Source organism: Aquarana catesbeiana, linkage group LG06 (genome assembly GCF_042186555.1).
Source record: "Aquarana catesbeiana isolate 2022-GZ linkage group LG06, ASM4218655v1, whole genome shotgun sequence".
Classification (NCBI taxonomy): Eukaryota; Metazoa; Chordata; class Amphibia; order Anura; family Ranidae; genus Aquarana; species Aquarana catesbeiana.
The window spans coordinates 48,278,257-48,297,645 of NC_133329.1; the positions used below are offsets into that span (position 1 = coordinate 48,278,257).

Sequence of the window (19,389 nt, forward strand, 5' to 3'; positions counted from 1 at the left end):
TATATTTTCTATTCTATCCTAATCTTTTCTATTGGAATTCGATTTCATTCTATACGAATTTCAAATATAGTTTACTTTTTCAAATTCAGTTAATGTTTTTTTTCGAATGCGGTAGAATTTTTTCGAATTTTATAGTTTTTTTTCGAATGTGGTAGAATTTTTTCGAATTTGACAGTTTTTTCGAATGTGGTAGAATTTTTTCGAATTTGATAGTTTTTTTTCGAATGTGGTAGAATTTTTTCGAATTTGACAGTTTTTTTCTAATGCGGTAGAATTTTTTCAAATTCGAATACGGAACTAAACGAATTCCGAAAACGAATGTAACGAATGCAAAGAATTTAACTAAACGAATTTAGTTAAATAACGAATCGAAACGAAACTAAACTAAACAAATTTTTTCATCCTGCACATGTCTAGCAGTGAGTAAAAATATTTTCTTTGCCTTGCTGTAATCAGGCGTTCAGTGTCATCTTAAGGAGAGTTTAAAAAAAAAAAAGTGTCCTGATTGTATTACTGGTTTACACAAATTTGTGTTTCAAGAAGGATTGACAGTGCAGGGAGTAATGTCACTTATTGGAAGAGCAGGGGAGACTTATCAAGTCTGTCCCCGGTCTTTGAAGTATTGTGACATTAGGGACGTTTTTACCATTTAAAATATGGGTAGAGCGTTAACACTTTTTTAAGGTAATACATAAATTGGTAAGGCTAACTTTTGATTAAAACATGTTATTTGAATAATTCTTTTTGCTACTGACATCTCTTGCAAAGAGGAAGTCAGGTGCAAAATTTGGACATTTGCTTTTTGCCAACAGGGTACAAGTACTAATATCTCACTGACTGTAATAGATGGTGGGGAATTGTTTGCGGCATTAGTACTACCGCAATTGAAGGCACTGTTTGAACCTGTTGGCATACTGCAAAAAGGAATAAAGAGACTCAGTATCTAATTACAATGTTTAGAAAGAAAAAAAATAAATATATATGTTGTGGAGATCGGCTGGACCGAGGCTCCCTATAGTATCCTAGCCCATACATTGTTCATGATGGGTTTAGCAGAGTCATGGGATGGTAAATAAAGGTTTAAATCTTACATACCACAACGCAGAAATTGAAAGCTGCAGAGGCTGCACACGTTGTATAAAGTCAGAATACAAAACACGTAGTTTTAAAGCAAGCAGAAAGCACAGAGAAAAAAAAAAAAAAAGGAAGTAACTACGCAGTTAGTTAGTGCTCTAGGTTTCCTTTCATTACACGCCAGATTTAACACTTAAGATAAAATACACAGTCTTTTAATACAGACTTATTAAAGTCTGTCTTCAAAAAAAAAAAAACACGAGGAAATTTTTTTTTTATGTGAAGATTGTACGGAGGGTTGCTCTATAGGGATCAATGGAACTGATGTGGTACACAAAATTACACCTCTCCTAGAGGTCTGTGACTTGGAGAACAGAGTGTTAACCAAATCTAAGTTTGCAATATTACCACAATGTCCCCTATGCCTAATGGGCAGGGACCTAATGTCTAAATTAAAACTGAATATAACTTTTACAGCAGAAGGAGGGATTATTGCCAAATCCCCTCACTGTGATTTACAGATGCCAAAAAGACAAGATTTTCTGTGTTACTTCATGTCAGTTCCTACATACTTAGAAACACATACCATCTGGGCAAAGTCCAAAACTGATGTAGGACACATACCTTGTAAACCATATGTGCCTACCTTCAAACCAGACACAGTACCCACATTCCAGAAACAATACCCTTTGCCAAAAGAAAAGATCATGGGACTTCAGCCTCTGATAGAAGAATACCTAACATTAGGTATTCTAAGGCCTATAATTAGTCCCTGGAACACACCAGTTAATCCAGTAAGGAAGGCTAACAGGGAATGGAGGATGGTGCAGGATCTTAGGGTAGTCAACAAAAGTATACAACCCTTACCCCCATTAGTGACAGACATTTCAGGGATATTCATCAATATTCCTGCACGGTCCTCCATATACACGGTACTGGACCTGTCAAACGCATTTTTCAGTATAGAAGTGCATGAGGACTTCCAAGACATCTTTTCTTTCACATGGTCCACCGAGCAGGCCATTGGCCAGCAACTAACCTGGACCAGGCTTCCGCAAGGTTATGTGGACAGTCCGGCAGCCTTCTCAATGGTGCTTAAAGCCACCTTGGATGACTGGGTCCCCCCAATGAAATCCACACTCTTGCAGTATGTTGATGATCTACTGATATGTAGTGAAAGTAGGGCACAATGTGAGGTCGATTCCGAGAGTCTGATGTCGCACCTAGCACTCAAGGGTCATCTCGAGTCTAGAAAGAAGATTCAATGGGCCCAAGAGCAGGTAGAGTACCTGGGGTGCGTCATTGCAGAGGGAACACGGATGGTGTCTCCAAAACGGGTCGAAGCCCTCACTTGTCTCGGCCCACCAAAGGACAAAGCATCACTATTGTCCTTTCTAGGTTCAATAGTTTACTGCAGACAGTGGATTCCTGATTGTTCCTACTATGACTCTCTGCTAAGGCAGGCTTCAACAGCACAGGCGCCAAAGCTGATCACATACACCCCAGAAATGACTGAAGCCTTTCAAATTCTTTTGAAATCACTAGCCTCGGCCCCGGCCCTCGGCTTGGCAAATTATGAAAAGCCCTATGCCCTATACTGTGTGGTCAGGGGTCATGCCTTTGCTGCAGTTCTAGCCCAAATGCATGGCACCCACTACCGCCCCGTAGCCTACATCTCAAAAAAATTACCAGTGACAGTCCAAGGGATGCCGGGCTGCTTGCAAGCGCTGGCAGCCTGTGCAATGACTGTAAAAGAAGCACAAAAGATCACTTTAGCGACTCCAACCACCCTATACACATCACACAGTGTCCTCCATTTGTTACAAAACATGAACACCCAACACATGACTACGCAACGTTCATCAGGGTATGAAATCATTCTTACAAACACGCACAACTTAACTGTCAAAAGCTGTGCTGAAGTAACACCGGCAATCAAACTCTTACACGCTTTGCTAAAACTCCCAGTCACTCCCCAAGACTGTCATGACTGTACACAGGAACTTCTCACTGTCACAGCACCTTGAAGAGATCTCACTGATCTGCCTAATCCAGACTACCCTAATGTCTTTATAGATGGTAGCTGCACACGTCCAGCAGACAATCAATACAAGACAGGCTATTCGGTGGTAATGCTACCGGATCTCATTCTAGAGGATTGTTACCTTACTGGCGCAACCTCCGCACAACAAGCTGAGCTGTATGCACTCACCAGTTCATGTTTAATACACAAAGGAAAAAAGGTGAACATTTACACAGACAGCAGGTACGCATTCGGGGTCGCGCACGATTATTGTATGATCTGGTTTAGGCGTGGTTTCCGCACCGCAGATAACAAAAAAATAAATAACAGTGGTTATGTGTACGATCTAATTAATGCAATACAACAGCCCGATAAATTAAACATTGTCAAAGTTAAGGGACATGCCACTGACGGATCTCTAGAGTCACAGGGAAACGCTCTAGCAGACAGAGTAGCAAAAGCTGCAGCAGAAAGGCAGCCACAACCACATGACACAAAGCTCCTATTATTCCAGAATGACTTTAACACCCCCTCGTTCCAACACACATCTGCACTCTTGCAAAAACAGGCATCTGCTGATGACCTGGACTACTGGAGCGATTCAGGTTTGACCAGAGACCCTACAGGTCTCTGGACAAACAAGGAGGGAGTCATAGGGATACCTAGAGCAGCAGCGCCCCTATTGCTGTCTTATCTCCATGGCTTTCAGTAAGGCTAGGGGTCCTCTTCCAGATAAGAACCACCCCCCACAGTAGGACAGGCTTATCCCCATATGAAATACTAATGGGAAGGCCGGCCCAAAAGAAAGCAATTGAGGGAGAGGAGGTTAATCTTTATTCCTTACAGGAAGAGCACGTGAAACATCTGGTAAGTAGCCTTACTGAAAACTATGACAAGGTAGCTGTCACTTTTCCTCCTCTTTCCACAGAACCTACACACCCCTTCATACCCGGTGACAGAGTCTTGATAAAGCAGCTTGCAGCAAGGAAGGTACCAGGGCCCATCTACCAAGGACCATTTGAAGTACTCAAAGCAACCCGAAATGCCATCCTCACAGACCAAGGACCACAATGGATCCACGCATCAAGGATAAAGAAAGCACCAAGCCTGGAAGCAAGCCGGGGACCACGAAAGAAAAAGAAGCCAAGCCTAGAAGCAAGCCAAAAGAAAGAGACATTGAACTCAAACCCCTGCCCAAGCCCTCTACTATCTCCACCCGAAAGCCCCCCAACCCCCCCCCAATCCCTAGAGATCTTAAGCAATCCCTCTGCAGCACCCTCCCTAAAGGACTTGGGAGCCCCAGAAACATTAAGCAAACCCCCTGCAGCACCCTCCCTAAAGGACTCCGGAGCCCCAGAGACCTTAGACCTAATGACATTCGAGTAATAGATGTTCAGGTATTTCCCCCAGGTTCCCTGGACCCACCCGAGCAGCTCTGGAAATGTACCACTCGAATAATTTTAGTTTTTGCCATCCTGGTTACTTTTAAGATTATTCTGATAACTACTTTTGTATGTTGGATGACTAACAGTTGTAATTTTCATCCCCCCTCTAATTATACTAACCGTACTCGGCGAGGTTTTATGGGAACTTCTATTTATCCCTGCTGTACTCAGATAGCCGGCCAGATGTCCAAAGCCCAATCTCAAGCCGTTACGGGGTATCACATTCAAAGGAGGGATGGGAATTGTCACATAGCAGCCATTGTCTTTACAGCCAAATATAAGGGAGTAGAAAGGACTTGGTGTATGGATCCCAATCATAAACCAAGTCAGAGCCTGGTGTCCAAGTTTAAAAAGGCCAAACTCAGAGATATAGGAATCAGCCAAGTTATTCAAAATAAAAGATCAAATTATGCTCCCTTTGCACCATTAAATGATACTAGTATGAAAAAGGCCCCCAAATCAGAATTCCAATTTTTAGAATCCAGAAGGGAACTCCTAAGACCAGACTTTAGAAGTATTAATAATGGGGCACAGCTAGATCCTGAAACTTATTCAGTACCCGGGACCTCACAACCAATAGTAAACCCCTTCTCTTTACAGGATACACCAGGAGTCCACAATTTAATCTTAATGGAGCAGGTAAAGACTTGTATAACGGTAGATTTTGCAGAGACACAGTAGTAAATTTTACACTGGTGGATTTGGGGCTCATAGCCAATGGGACACTAGATATAGAGGGACTTCTCACACACAACATAACAGACCCTGATGAACGCATTGGGAACATGTCCTCCTACAGTATTTCAAATTGTATGAAAGGGAATAGCTCGATCACAGAATCTTGGCTTATCAGCACACATATGAATAGTTCATGGATGGAGGAGCGGGAGGATGAGGCACCCTCCATAGGGGACTGGATGTGCCTAGTGGGACTAAGGTTCAACCTACATTCAACTGGGGATGTACCCGCCCCTCATATGCCCCACGGATGGATGGTGTGCTGCGGCCTTTGGTGCCACACCACCATCCCATATCCCCTTGATAGAAAGACCTCAGGGTGGTGCACCCTGGTAGAAATGATTCCTTTCATGGGTGCTACTCCAGGGGACTCCCCTGTTGAGATGATACAAGCACATGGTCATTTAGAGTTTGGGAGGCACAAAAGAGAGGTCACAGTGTAATAGTGGGATAGTGTAATGGGTTTCTTTAAAAAGGCAGGCATGATATTGATCATGATAGTACTCCTGGGTATCGCCATTTATGCCACTATTAAATTCCTATTCTATATAACCAGTAAAGTCCCTGATATTACAGCAAAGATTAAATCGGACTCTGAGCTCAAGGAAACTATGGCCATATTCTACATTGACCCCCTCTACATTGAGCCAGAGGAAGCCACGGCTATGTTCTACACAGAACATACCTGGTACTCCAAACATTAGGAAATTTATGATCAGGGAGAATGAAATCCTCCCTGATCAAAGGAGGGATTGTAAGGAAAATGGCTGCACTTTGGTTCACTTGGTTCACTATATATATATATTTTTGATAATAGGCCTGAACTCCTTTTTGAAATGCTTTTTATGCAAGGCTTTGACAATGTTTAAGTGGAAATTTTACTGCGATCTGTCTGCAAAAACAGAAGGTTTGCAGTGACAGATCTTGTACATATGTACAGGAACAAGACAGGACATCTCACCACAAGTCTGGGCCTAATGCCAGGAGGCACCTTATCGAAAGTACCTTTAAAGGTTATTTCTATATTACTCTCTTTTGTAGGAATTAAGCTAAGAAAAATATATATATATATATATATATATATATATATTTGATAAGGAAACTTTGGGGTAACTTTTTTTATTAGGTACTTTTTAAGCACGTCATCTAGCAGAAAGGTCATTGTCTTTTTCCTATATGCCATATACCATGTAACTTGTGATACTTGTACTCTTGTGATTGGATAAGCTAAGGGACCGCCCCTTGGTTTGCCCCTTATGATGTATATTGAATTGTTATCATATATACCAGGGAAAGAAAAACATAAAGTTATATTTGCGATATCCAACTGACTTGTGTGGTGTCGTTCATATCACTCATTTTTCCAATCGATTGAAGAGGCCTTCTTGATGTCCAAGTTCAGCTCGAGCAAGGAAAAGGTTTGGGGGCGCACTTGACCAGTTGACCAGTTGACCACTACCCTCACACCCCCCAGGTACGAAATTTAAAGGGATATTACACTTTTATTGTTTGACTTTAAGCATTATTAAAATCACTGCTCCTGAAAAAACGTCCGTTTTTAAAACTTTTTTTTGCATTGATACATGTCCCCTGGGGCAGGACCCGGGTCCCCAAACACTTTTTATGACAATAACTTGCATATAAGCCTTTAAAATTAGCACTTTTGATTTCTCCCATAGACTTTTAAAGGGTGTTCCGCGGCATTCGAATTTGCCGCGAACACCCCAAATTGTTCGGTGTTCGGCGAACTTGCGAACAGCTAATGTTCGAGTCGAACATGAGTTCGACTCGAACTCGAAGCTCATCCCTATCCACCATGTGTGACTCCAAGCGAACATCAGTGGGAAATTGGGCTTGTATGGTGTGTCGCAATAGTAGATAACGAAAAAACATCTTCGCTGGAAGTTGGAAGGTGTGTTTTAGCTCATCGTATGATAGGAGTCTGCCTGCTGGCATAATATGCTGTACAATTTTTATTTTGTATCTCGCCCAAATAGCCGGGTCAGTGATAGATAGGAGATATGGTAGCCTAGGGTTGCCCCACAGTGGTGTATAGGGGGAGATAGCATTAGGTGGATTACGTTTAGCTGTCAGTTGTTCCCAAACCTTAATCGTGGTGCGCATAGGGACAGTCATCCCAACCTGTGCCCTCTGGCCCCTGAACACCAGGTTACTCAGTGCCGAATATGACTCCAGGATGGCTGCCTCTAGGTTAACTGATACTGATGTGTTATTACGTGATTGGGTGAACCACCAGCTTACTGTTACCAGCACCGCTGCCCAGTAATATTGCTTGAAGCACGGCAGTGCCAATCCACCTGCAGAGAGGGGAAGCTGTAAAGCAGTTTTAGCCACCCTAGGGGTCAGTCCGGCCCAAATGAAGAAGTTGATCACCTGGTCTAGTTTTTGGAAAAAGGAGTTGGGGATGGGGACTGAGGTGTTCTTGAAGACATATAGAAATTTGGGGAGGAACGTCATTTTGAGAAGGTTAATCCTCCCTACTGGAGTCAAATGAAGAGACTTCCAAGTCAAGCATCTTGTGAGTTCTTGTAAAATAGGATAAACATTATCCGTTAGGTAGCAGGAAGGTTCCTTCTGTACTTCAATACCCAAATATCTGAATTTAGAGACTGGTTGTAATGGTATATGGGAAGGAGGGAGAAGGGGTGGCGAGGTTAGTGGGAATAATATGGATTTAGTCCAATTAATACGTATCCCGGAGAAGGATCCGAACCGGTCAATAATCAGCAGGGCCTCCTCCAGGGAATCCGAAGCATCAGGGAGATAGAGGAGGGCATCATCTGCGTAAAGGGAGATCTGTTTCCTCAGTGGGCCCACCTCTATTCCCTTTGTGGCCGTAGATGACCTAATGAGAATGGCCAGGGGTTGGATTGCTAGAGCAAACAATCCCGGAGACAGTGGGCAGCCTTGCCTAGTTCCTTTGTGGAGATTAAAGGGGGATGAGAGTGTGCTATTAGTTCTGACTCTAGCCGTGGGATTAGCATACATTAGTTTCACCCATGAGATGAATTTGGGTCCAAAATTAAACCTCTCTAATACCTGCCAAAGGAATTCCCATTCGACCGAGTCGAAAGCCTTCTCGGCATCGAGGGAGGCCACCACCCCAGGGGATTTCGTGGCCGTCGCATGGGATATGTTCGTGTATAACCGACGTAGATTGATGTCTGTACCTTTCCCTGGCAGGAAGCCTGTCTGATCTCCATAAACCAGAGAAAGAATGACCAAATTGAGACGATTTGCCAAGATTTTAGTAACTATTTTTGCATCCACGTTAAGGAGCGAAATGGGTCGGTATGACTCACAAAGCTCAGGGTCCTTGCGTGGCTTAGGGATTACTACGATCACAGCTTCCGACATAGATGGGGGAAGACTCTGAGCCTCCAACATGGGTAAGAGAAGCTCGTGAAACTGTGGGGCTAGGGCTTCACTATTAGTCTTGTAAAATTCGACCGGTAGACCATCTGGGCCCGGTGTTTTGGCAGGCTGGAGCGATGAAATCGCCAGTTGTACTTCTTTAAGAGTAATTGGTGCATCTAGCTTGGCACTGTTAGCCTCTGATAAAGTAAGGAATTCTACCTGAGCCAAGAAATCCCGCAAAGAGTCTGGTGTGTAGCAGTGGCGTAGCGTGGGTTGTCAGCACCCGGGGCAAGGCAAGTCATTTGCGCCCCCTAACCTGTGGACTTTTAGAACCTAAGAAGGGGGGCTCAGGGACTGCTCTGCTGCTGCTTACGTGCTGTGGCTGTCGAAACACAAAGGATTTCCCCACTCACAGCCTGAGCCTCTGATTGGCTGCCTAATAATAACCCAGATTTAAGGGTTGTGCATAATATTTAGTGCTAGACATGATACAGAAGATGGTCAGAGACTGCAGACATGATACAGGAGATGGTCAGAGACTGCAGACATGATACAGAAGATGGTCAGAGACTGCAGACATACTACAGGAGATACAGTGAAAGACTGCAGACATACTATATGCAGGGCTATTTTCCTCAGATAATAGGTGCAGGAACTTAACCATGCCGCAACCACAACTTAACAGTGGGAGAGTCTTAATGGGGCATTGTTAAATACCACTTATGCATTCTACACAGAGTGAAGAGTTCAGGAGTTTGCTACGTACAGAATGCAAAGATCAGGAGTGTGCTATATACAAAATGCAAAGATCAAGATTGTACTACGTAGACTGCAGAGTTCAGGAGTGCACTGCATACAGAGTGCAGAGTTCATGATTGTGCTACGTACAGATTGCAGGGATCAGGAATGCATATCTCACAGGACAGTTTACAACCCCCTTCCAGTACAGAGCTCTCCTTCCACTCCCAAATCATCTCTTCCCCACCAAAAGCAACTACAACTTACAGTAGGAGTGCAATTTTAAGTGGAGAGAGGGGTCATTAGTGCAAAGAGAGGGGATAGGGGATGACATTGGTGCTACGTTAATGGGGCATTGGTGCTAAATGGGGGGGGGGCAATGTGCTAATTTCTAACTTGGGGGAGAGTGTAAACATTGTTGCTAAGTGGGGGGGAGGGGGGCATTGGTGCTAAGTGGGGGGAAATGAGGGACATTTGGAATAAGTGGGAGAAGGGGGACATTGGGGATAAGTGGGGGATAAATGGGAGGAGGGGAGGGACATTTGGGATAAGTGGGGGGAAAGGAGGGACATTGGGGATAAGTGGAGGGAGAGGAGGGACATTAGGGATATATGGGAGGAGAGGAGGGACATTTGCTACGTACAGAATGCAAAGATCAGGAGTGTGCTATATACAAAATGCAAAGATCAAGATTGTACTACATACAGAGTGCAGAGTTCAGGAGTGCACTGCATACAGAGTGCAGAGTTCATGATTGTGCTACGTACAGATTGCAGGGATCAGGAATGCATATCTCACAGGACAGTTCTCTCCTTCCACTCCCAAATCACCTCTTCCCCACCAAAAGCAACTACAACTTACAGTAGGAGTGCAATTTTAAGTGGAGAGAGGGGTCATTAGTGCAAAGAGAGGGGATAGGGGATGACATTGGTGCTACGTTAATGGGGCATTGGTGCTAAATGGGGGGGGGCAATGTGCTAATTTCTAACTTGGGGGAGTGTGTGAACATTAGGGATGAGCTTCAAGTTCGAGTCGAACATTGGCTGTTCGCAAGTTCGCCGAACAGCGAACAATTTGGGGTATTCGCGGCAAATTCAAATGCCGCGGAACACCCTTTAAAAGTCTATGGGAGAAATCAAAAGTGCTAATTTTAAAGGCTTATATGCAAGTTATTGTCATAAAAAGTGTTTGGGGACCTGGGTCCTGCCCCAGGGGACATGGATCAATGCAAAAAAAGTTTTAAAAACGGCCGTTTTTTCAGGAGCAGTGATTTTAATAATGCTTAAAGTCAAACAATAAAAGTGTAATATTCCTTTAAATTTCGTACCTGGGGGGTGTCTATAGTATGCCTGTAAAGGGGCACATGTTTCCTGTGTTTAGAACAGTCTGACAGCAAAATGACATTTCGAAGGAAAAAAAGCCATTTAAAACTACCCGCGGCTATTGCATTGCCGACAATACACATAGAAGTTCACTGATAAAAACGGCATGGGAATTCCCCACAGGGAAACCCCGAACCAAAATTAAAAAAAAAAAAAATTACGTGGACGATAGTAATGTTCGTGTCCCATAGACTTTAACGGTGTTCGCGTGTTCGAGCGAACTTTTTTCCTGTTCGCATGTTCTGGTGCGAACCGAACAGGGGGGTGTTCGGCTCATCCCTAGTGAACATTGTTGCTAAGTGGGGGGGGGGGCATTGGTGCTAAGTGGGGGGAAATGAGGGACATTTGGAATAAGTGGGAGAAGCGGGACATTGGGGATGCGTAAACAAGGAAGGGGGACATTGGGGATAAGTGGGAGATATATGGGAGGAGAGGAGGGACATTTGGGATAAGTGGGGGGAAAGGAGGGACATTGGGGATAAGTGGAGGGAGAGGAGGGACATTGGGGATATATGGGAGGAGAGGAGGGACATTTGGGATAAGTGGGGGGAGAGGAGGGACATTTGGGATAAGGGGGGGGGAGAGGAGGGACATTTGGGATAAGTGGGGGGGAGAGGAGGGACACTGGGGATAAGTGGAGGGAGAGTAGGGACATTGGGGATATATAGATAATCAGGGTTATAGTGTCCAGCAGCAGGACTCCTATCACGGATATTTTGTCTTTATAATTTATTCATTCACCAATTATCCACCTAGCGCAATTCTTTGTTATAGCTATATTGGGGATATATGGGAGGAGAGGAGGGACATTTGGGATAAGTGGGGGGAGAGGAGGGACATTTGGGATAAGTGGGGGGAGAGGAGGGACATTTGGGATAAGTGGGGGGAGAGGAAGGACATTTGGGATAAGTGGGGGGAGAGGAGGGACATTTGGGATAAGTGGGGGGAAAGGAGGGACACTGGGGATAAGTGGGAGGAGAGGAGGGACATTGGGGATAAGTGGGAGGAGATGAGGGACATTGGGGAAAAGTAGGAGGAGAGGAGGGACATTTGGGATAAGTGGGAGGAGAGGAGGCACATTGGGGATAAGTGGGAGGAGAGGAGGGACATTTGGGATAAGTGGGGGGAGAGGAGTGACCTTGGGGATAAGTGGGAGGAGAGGAGGGACATTTGGGATAAGTGGGAGGAGAGGGGGGACATTGGGGATAAGTGGGAGGAGAGGAGGGACATTGGGGATAAGTGGGAGGAGAGGAGGGGCATTGGGGATAAGTAGGAGGAGAAGAGGGACATTTGGGATAAGTGGGGGAAGAGGAGGGACATTTGTGATAAGTGGGGGGAGAGGAGGGACATTGGGGATAAGTGGGGGGAGAGGAGGGACATTGGGGATAAGTGGGGGAAGAGGAGGGACATTGGGGATAAGTAGGGGGAGAGGAGGGACATTGGGGATAAGTGGGGGGAGAGGAGGGACATTGGGGAAAAGTGGGAGGAGAGGAGGGACATTGGGGATAAGTGGGAAGAGAGGAGGGACATTTGGGATAAGTGGGGGGAGAGGAGGGACATTGGGGATAAGTGGGAAGAGAGGAGGGACATTGGGGATAAGTGGGGGGGAGAGGAGGGACATTGAGGATAAGTGGGAGGAGAGGAGGGACATTGGGGATAAGTGGGGGGAGAGGAGGGACATTGGGGATAAGTGGGAGGAGAGGAGGGACTTGGGGATAAGTGGGGGGAGAGGAGGGACATTGGACATAAGTGGGGGGAGAGGAGGGACATTGGGGATAAGTGGGAGGAGAGAAGGGACTTGGGGATAAGTGGGGGGAGAGGAGGGACATTGGGGATAAGTGGGGGAGAGGAGGGACATTGGGGATAAGTGGGGGGAGAGGAGGGACATTGGGGATAAGTGGGGGGAGAGGAGGGACATTGGGGATAAGTGGGGGAGAGGAGGGACATTTGGGATAAGTGGGGGGAGAGGAGGGACATTGGGGATAAGTGAGGGGAGAGGAGGGACATTGGGGATAAGTGGGGGCAGAGGAGGGACATTTGGGATAAGTGGGGGGAGAGGAGGGACATTTGGGATAAGTGGGGGGAGAGGAAGGACATTGGGGATAAGTGGGGTGAGAGCAGGTACATTGGGGATAAGTGGGGGGAGAGGAGGGACATTGGGGATAAGTGGGGGGAGAGGAGGGACATTGGGAATAAGTGGGGGGAGAGGAGGTACATTGGGGATAAGTGGGGGGAGAGGAGGGACATTTGGGATAAGTGGGGGGAGAGGAGGGACATTTGGGATAAGTGGGGGGAGAAGAGGGACATTTGGGATAAGTGGGGGGAGAGGAGGTACATTGGGGATAAGTGGGGGGAGAGGAGGGACATTGGGGATAAGTGGGGGGAGAGGAGGGACATTGGGGATAAGTGGGGGGAGAGGAGGGACATTGGGGATAAGTGGGGGGAGAGGAGGGACATTGGGGATAAGTGGGGGGAGAGGAGGGACATTTGGGATAAGTGGGAGGAGAGGGGGGACATTGGGGATAAGTGGGAGGAGAGGAGGGACATTGGGGATAAGTGGGAGGAGAGGAGGGGCATTGGGGATAAGTAGGAGGAGAAGAGGGACATTTGGGATAAGTGGGGGGAGAGGAGGGACATTTGGGATAAGTGGGGGGAGAGGAGGGACATTTGGGATAAGTGGGGGGAGAGGAGGGATATTGGGGATAAGTGGGGGGAGAGGAGGGACATTGGGGATAAGTGGGGGGAGAGGAGGGACATTGGGGATAAGTGGGGGGAGAGGAGGGACATTGGGGATAAGTGGGGGGAGAGGAGGGACATTGGGGATAAGTGGGGGGAGAGGAGGGACATTGGGGATAAGTGGGGGGAGAGGAGGGACATTGGGGAAAAGTGGGAGGAGAGGAGGGACATTGGGGATAAGTGGGAAGAGAGGAGGGACATTTGGGATAAGTGGGGGGAGAGGAGGGACATTGAGGATAAGTGGGAGGAGAGGAGGGACATTGGGGATAAGTGGGGGGAGAGGAGGGACATTGGGGATAAGTGGGAGGAGAGGAGGGACTTGGGGATAAGTGGGGGGAGAGGAGGGACATTGGACATAAGTGGGAGGAGAGGAGGGACATTTGGGATAAGTGGGGGTAGAGGAGGGACATTTGGGATAAGTGGGGGGAGAGGAGGGACATTGGGGATAAGTGGGGGGAGAGGAGGGACATTGGGGATAAGTGGGGGGAGAGGAGGGACATTGGGGATAAGTGGGGGGAGAGGAGGGACATTGGGGATAAGTGGGGGGAGAGGAGGGACATTTGGGATAAGTGGGGGGAGAGGAGGGACATTTGGGATAAGTGGGGGGAGAGGAGGGACATTTGGGATAAGTGGGGGGAGAGGAAGGACATTGGGGATAAGTGGGGTGAGAGCAGGTACATTGGGGATAAGTGGGGGGAGAGGAGGGACATTGGGGATAAGTGGGGGGAGAGGAGGGACATTGGGAATAAGTGGGGGGAGAGGAGGTACATTGGGGATAAGTGGGGGGAGAGGAGGGACATTTGGGATAAGTGGGGGGAGAGGAGGGACATTTGGGATAAGTGGGGGGAGAAGAGGGACATTTGGGATAAGTGGGGGGAGAGGAGGTACATTGGGGATAAGTGGGGGGAGAGGAGGGACATTGGGGATAAGTGGGGGGAGAGGAGGGACATTGGGGATAAGTGGGGGGAGAGGAGGGACATTGGGGATAAGTGGGGGGAGAGGAGGGGCATTGGGGATAAGTGGGGGGAGAGGAGGGACATTGGGGAAAAGTGGGAGGAGAGGAGGGACATTTGGGATAAGTGGGGGGAGAAGAGGGACATTTGGGATAAGTGGGGGGAGAGGAGGTACATTGGGGATAAGTGGGGGGAGAGGAGGGACATTGGGGATAAGTGGGGGGAGAGGAGGGACATTGGGGATAAGTGGGGGGAGAGGAGGGACATTGGGGATAAGTGGGGGGAGAGGAGGGGCATTGGGGATAAGTGGGGGGAGAGGAGGGACATTGGGGATAAGTGGGAAAAGAGGAGGGACATTTGGGATAAGTGGGGGGAGAGGAGGGACATTGGGGATAAGTGGGAAGAGAGGAGGGACATTGGGGATAAGTGGGGGGAGAGGAGGGACATTGAGGATAAGTGGGAGGAGAGGAGGGACATTGGGGATAAGTGGGGGGAGAGGAGGGACATTGGGGATAAGTGGGAGGAGAGGAGGGACTTGGGGATAAGTGGGGGAAGAGGAGGGACATTGGACATAAGTGGGAGGAGAGGAGGGACATTTGGGATAAGTGGGGGTAGAGGAGGGACATTTGGGATAAGTGGGGGAAGAGGAGGGACATTGGGGATAAGTGGGGGGAGAGGAGGGACATTGGGGATAAGTGGGGGGAGAGGAGGGACATTGGGGATAAGTGGGGGGAGAGGAGGGACATTTGGGATAAGTGGGGGGAGAGGAGGGACATTTGGGATAAGTGGGGGGAGAGGAGGTACATTGGGGATAAGTGGGGGGAGAGGAGGGACATTTGGGATAAGTGGGGGGAGAGGAGGGACATTTGGGATAAGTGGGGGGAGAAGAGGGACATTTGGGATAAGTGGGGGGAGAGGAGGTACATTGGGGATAAGTGGGGGGAGAGGAGGGACATTGGGTATAAGTGGGGGGAGAGGAGGTACATTGAGGATAAGTGGGGGGGAGAGGAGGGACATTTGGGATAAGTGGGGGGAGAGGAGGGACATTTGGGATAAGTGGGGGGAGAGGAGGGACATTTGGGATAAGTGGGGGGAGAGGAGGGACATTTGGGATAAGTGGGAGGAGAGGAGGGACATTTGGAATAAGTGGAGAAGAGGGTGATGCTCTGTGTATGTGTGTAGTGTAGACTGTAAGTGTAGTTTGTCCTATGTGACTGTGTTATACATGCTGAGTGTCACATACCACAGTGAGTGACCCAGAGATGTCCGTCATAACATGTTGGGTACAGCAGCACACATGTCCATGTAACAGCAGAGGACCTCTGAGCAGTATGCTTTGGACTGGAAGCTGCTCAGTGTCCCGAGTCTCACAGCCAATAGGAAGCCAGGAAAGTATGCATGCACTTCTTGTGAGGAGAGAGGCAGAACTCACAGTGCTGGCTTTGCCTTGGAGAGGATGATTAGCTGCAGTAAGGGCTGCTCCCTCGTCTCACCTGCTATTTTTTTGCTCACCATCGATCTGACCTCTGTCTGCCACAACCAACGGGGAATGATTCAAGTCCCAGATGATGCGGTCAGGAGGAGAGGAGACAGAAAAGAAGATAGCAGAGGCAGGACTCCAAGAGCATTAAGGACAGGTCAGCTCCACGCCTCAAATGACCGCATTCACCCATTTACAGGGTGCCGCCCACCCAACTGACATTAAACATGGCGGCCGGATCGCAGGGGACACAGTATATAGAAATTAGGATGGCGGAGCCAGAGTGACACACACTGACATGGGATTGCGCCCCCCCCCAAATGTTGCGCCCGGGGCCTCCGCCCCCCTCACACCCCCCATGCTACGCCACTGATACGTGGTATATATTCTGTGTTGTGAAAGTTTACATATTTATTTTTTATCTTTTAGCTAGCAAAAACAGCAAGATCATGGAAACTAAAATAAATGAGGGTAAGTAAGGGAGGCTTCTGTTTTACCTCCCTCTTTGATCAAGTTCTGCCATGAGAGTAGGAGCACCGTTATCGATGGTCCGATCATAGATGTTCCCCTAATATGTAAAGCAGTGTATAAATGCAAGCGAACCACCAGATACCTAATGCTGTTTTTGACTGCCTGTAATAGAGGTCAAAAAGTTCCGGTGAGTGGGCTGTGTGCTTGTGTGTTGGTGAAGAGGAGACACTCAGGGTCACATTCGGTGTGGAACTACTGTGGTGTTTTTTGGATTCACTTGGAATTTTTAAAGGACACTATAACTATATTGTTCGTGTTAACTACCTCAAACACATTTCACTGGAGTTTTAGCACTTTATGAGTACATTTACAAGTTTGTGGAGGTGAGAGCGCAGTTAATAACTATATTGTTATTTACAATTTTTCAGGCTATTCATTAGCTTTATAAAGAGCAGCTCTCTAACCTAAGTGTAAGGTTGTATTTTAGTATTTTGTTTGTTTTTTGCTTAGCATTTTTGTATTTTTAGCAATATCACAATTCTTTACTGATGCATAGATTTGTGCAGGTCTAGGATTGCATAATTCTATTAATTACAAGTAAGAATTGCGGACTAATAATGACTTGATGAGTTGAATTGTAGAGTTGCACAGGGGTTGATTTACTAAAACTGGAGAAAGCTAAATCTGGTGCAGCTCTACATGACAGCCAATAAACTTCTAACTTCCGCTTGTTCAATTAAGCTTTGGTAAAAAAAAAAACTGGAATCTGATTGGTTTCTATGCAGAGCTGCGCCAGATTTTGCACTCTCCAGTTTTAGTAAATCACTCCCATACTGTTTTTAGCATTAGGAGTAATAGTAATAGTGATAATAGTAAATAATTAGATAATTAAAGTAGAATTCCGGGATATCACTAACTAATCTCAAACACCCCACCCCCTTCTAACACCTATACTAACTAACAGTGCCAGCCGGTGGTTATTTTCTTTGTTGGGGGGCGGCAGCAAACAGTAACACCCCCCCGGTCCGTCCATCCGTCTGTCAGTCAGTCGGGTCTAATGCACTTACCCTATCTAGGCAGCGCTTTTTTTCCATCCCTGTAGATGAGGAGACACGGCCACTGTACTCCAAGCCACCCTTGGGCCCTGGACTGCCCCTCATGGTTCTGTACTGTTGCAGTATGTTGATGATTTTTTGATTTGTAGTTTTTCAGAGGAGGACTGCCGAGCCGATAGTCTATCTTTATTGAAATGGTTACATGTCTGTGGTCACAAAGTGTCTAAGAAAAAGTTACAATGGTGTTAAATAAACAGTTGAATATTTGTGCTCCCAAAAGGAGAAAGAAGAGTCAGTCACAAAAGAGCTGCGGCTCTGATGGGTCTGCCCCGTCCACTTCACAGGAAGCACATGCTCACCTTCCTAGGTATGATTGGTTACTGCCGCCAGTGGATACCTGACTGCTCTTTCAATGACAATATATTGAGACAAGCAACCCTCTCTGAAATGTCTGATACTGTAAAATGGTCTGATGAAATGTTAAATGCTTTTGCCATGTTGAAATGTGCAATGGTTACCAGCCCCAGCTTCGGCCTCCTTGAATATGGCAAAATGTTTCACTTGTTTGCCAGAGAAAATTGCAGAACCATGGCGGGAGTACTGGCCCAGGAACATGGTGTGAGACTGCGCCCTGTAGTTTTTTTGTCAAAGATGGTCCCGCGTGACTCAGAGGTCTAGCGTGCTTTGCGATGATGGTTGGTGGCAACATCTTTCACTCTGGGACACGACACCACACTTCAGACCACCAACAATGTGTCAATCTTGTTGAAAAATGTACATACACAGCACATGTCTGCTCAGGGGTTGAGCGGATATGAGGTGATCCAATCCAAAATTGCACATTAAATATGCTTCTCCCACTGCAGGCCCAGCACCAATTTTAAACGCCCTTTTAGGATTAAAAGGAGAACAGGATGAGGTCGTGCCACAACATGACTGCATAAACCTCATTCACCAAGACACATCCCCCAGGTCTGATTTATCTTCCACAGCACTACCAGAAACACAGAATGTTTTTGTGGATGGTTCTTGCTCTAGGCTATAGTACACTGCAGAGCACACACAGGCCAACAGACAGAGATAGCCAGGGAAAAATGGCTGACCTTGCTGCTAAACAAGCTGCTATCTCACAGACAGCAGACATCCAAATTGCTATGCTGATACCTGACCTATCCCCATTTGAACAGTCACTTGCAGATCTCCAGGATTATGCATCAAATTATGAATTAAGGGACTGGAATGGAAAGGGTGTGCAGAGAGATCCAAGGGCTGGACTTCTCTGCAAAGAGGGGAAACCATGTATACCAACGGCAAGTTCATTCACAGTACCACGGAATAGGCCACGCAGGTATACAAGTCACAGCTGATCTCACACACATGCCCAAACTAGGCAAAAGACAGGAATATCTTTTGATAATTGTGGACATGTTCTCAAATAGTCCAGCTTTTATAGCCAGGGTCTGCCAAGACTTGGTAAAAACTCTCAAGATAGAATGGAAGTTTCACATTCCCTACCACCCTCCAAGTTCAGGAATAGTAGAAAGAATCATTAGAACAATAAAAGACAAGATAAGAAAGGCCACAGGAGAAACCTTTGCCAACTGGAGAAAGGTCCTCCCAGCAGTCCTGGCAGAAATAAGTTTTTTAAGTTTTGATGGGTAGACCTTTCCCCACCCCATAGGCCAGAGCACCTTTAATGGTAGAAAAGGGAGATTTAGACTTAATACAGGAAGAATATGTAAGAAAACTGGTTGAAACATTGGATACAGTCAAAGAAATGTTGCTCGCACCTCTCCTTTTTCTTCACAGGAAGCTACTCACCTCTTTAAGGAGGGAGACACCGTGGTGGTCCAACAGCTGAACAGAAATAAGAAGCAAGAGTATCCCTTTGGACCTCCTACCACAGCGGTTGCAGT

General features: G+C 46.7%; 1 protein-coding gene across 4 annotated transcripts in view; it reads right to left on the reverse strand.

Moving 5' to 3' along the window:
• The window catches only part of LOC141148377 (uncharacterized), a 185,921-nt gene that overhangs the window by 137,630 nt on the left and 28,902 nt on the right, over window positions 1–19,389 (reverse strand). The window contains exon 1 of one of the 4 annotated variants that reach the window (XM_073635811.1): window positions 1,096–1,183. The exons of the other annotated variants lie outside the window; for them this stretch is intronic. The gene's annotated coding sequence lies outside the window, so the exon portion shown is untranslated. Of the gene's footprint in view, window positions 1–1,095; window positions 1,184–19,389 lie in introns of those variants that run through there. 4 annotated transcript variants of the gene reach the window in all.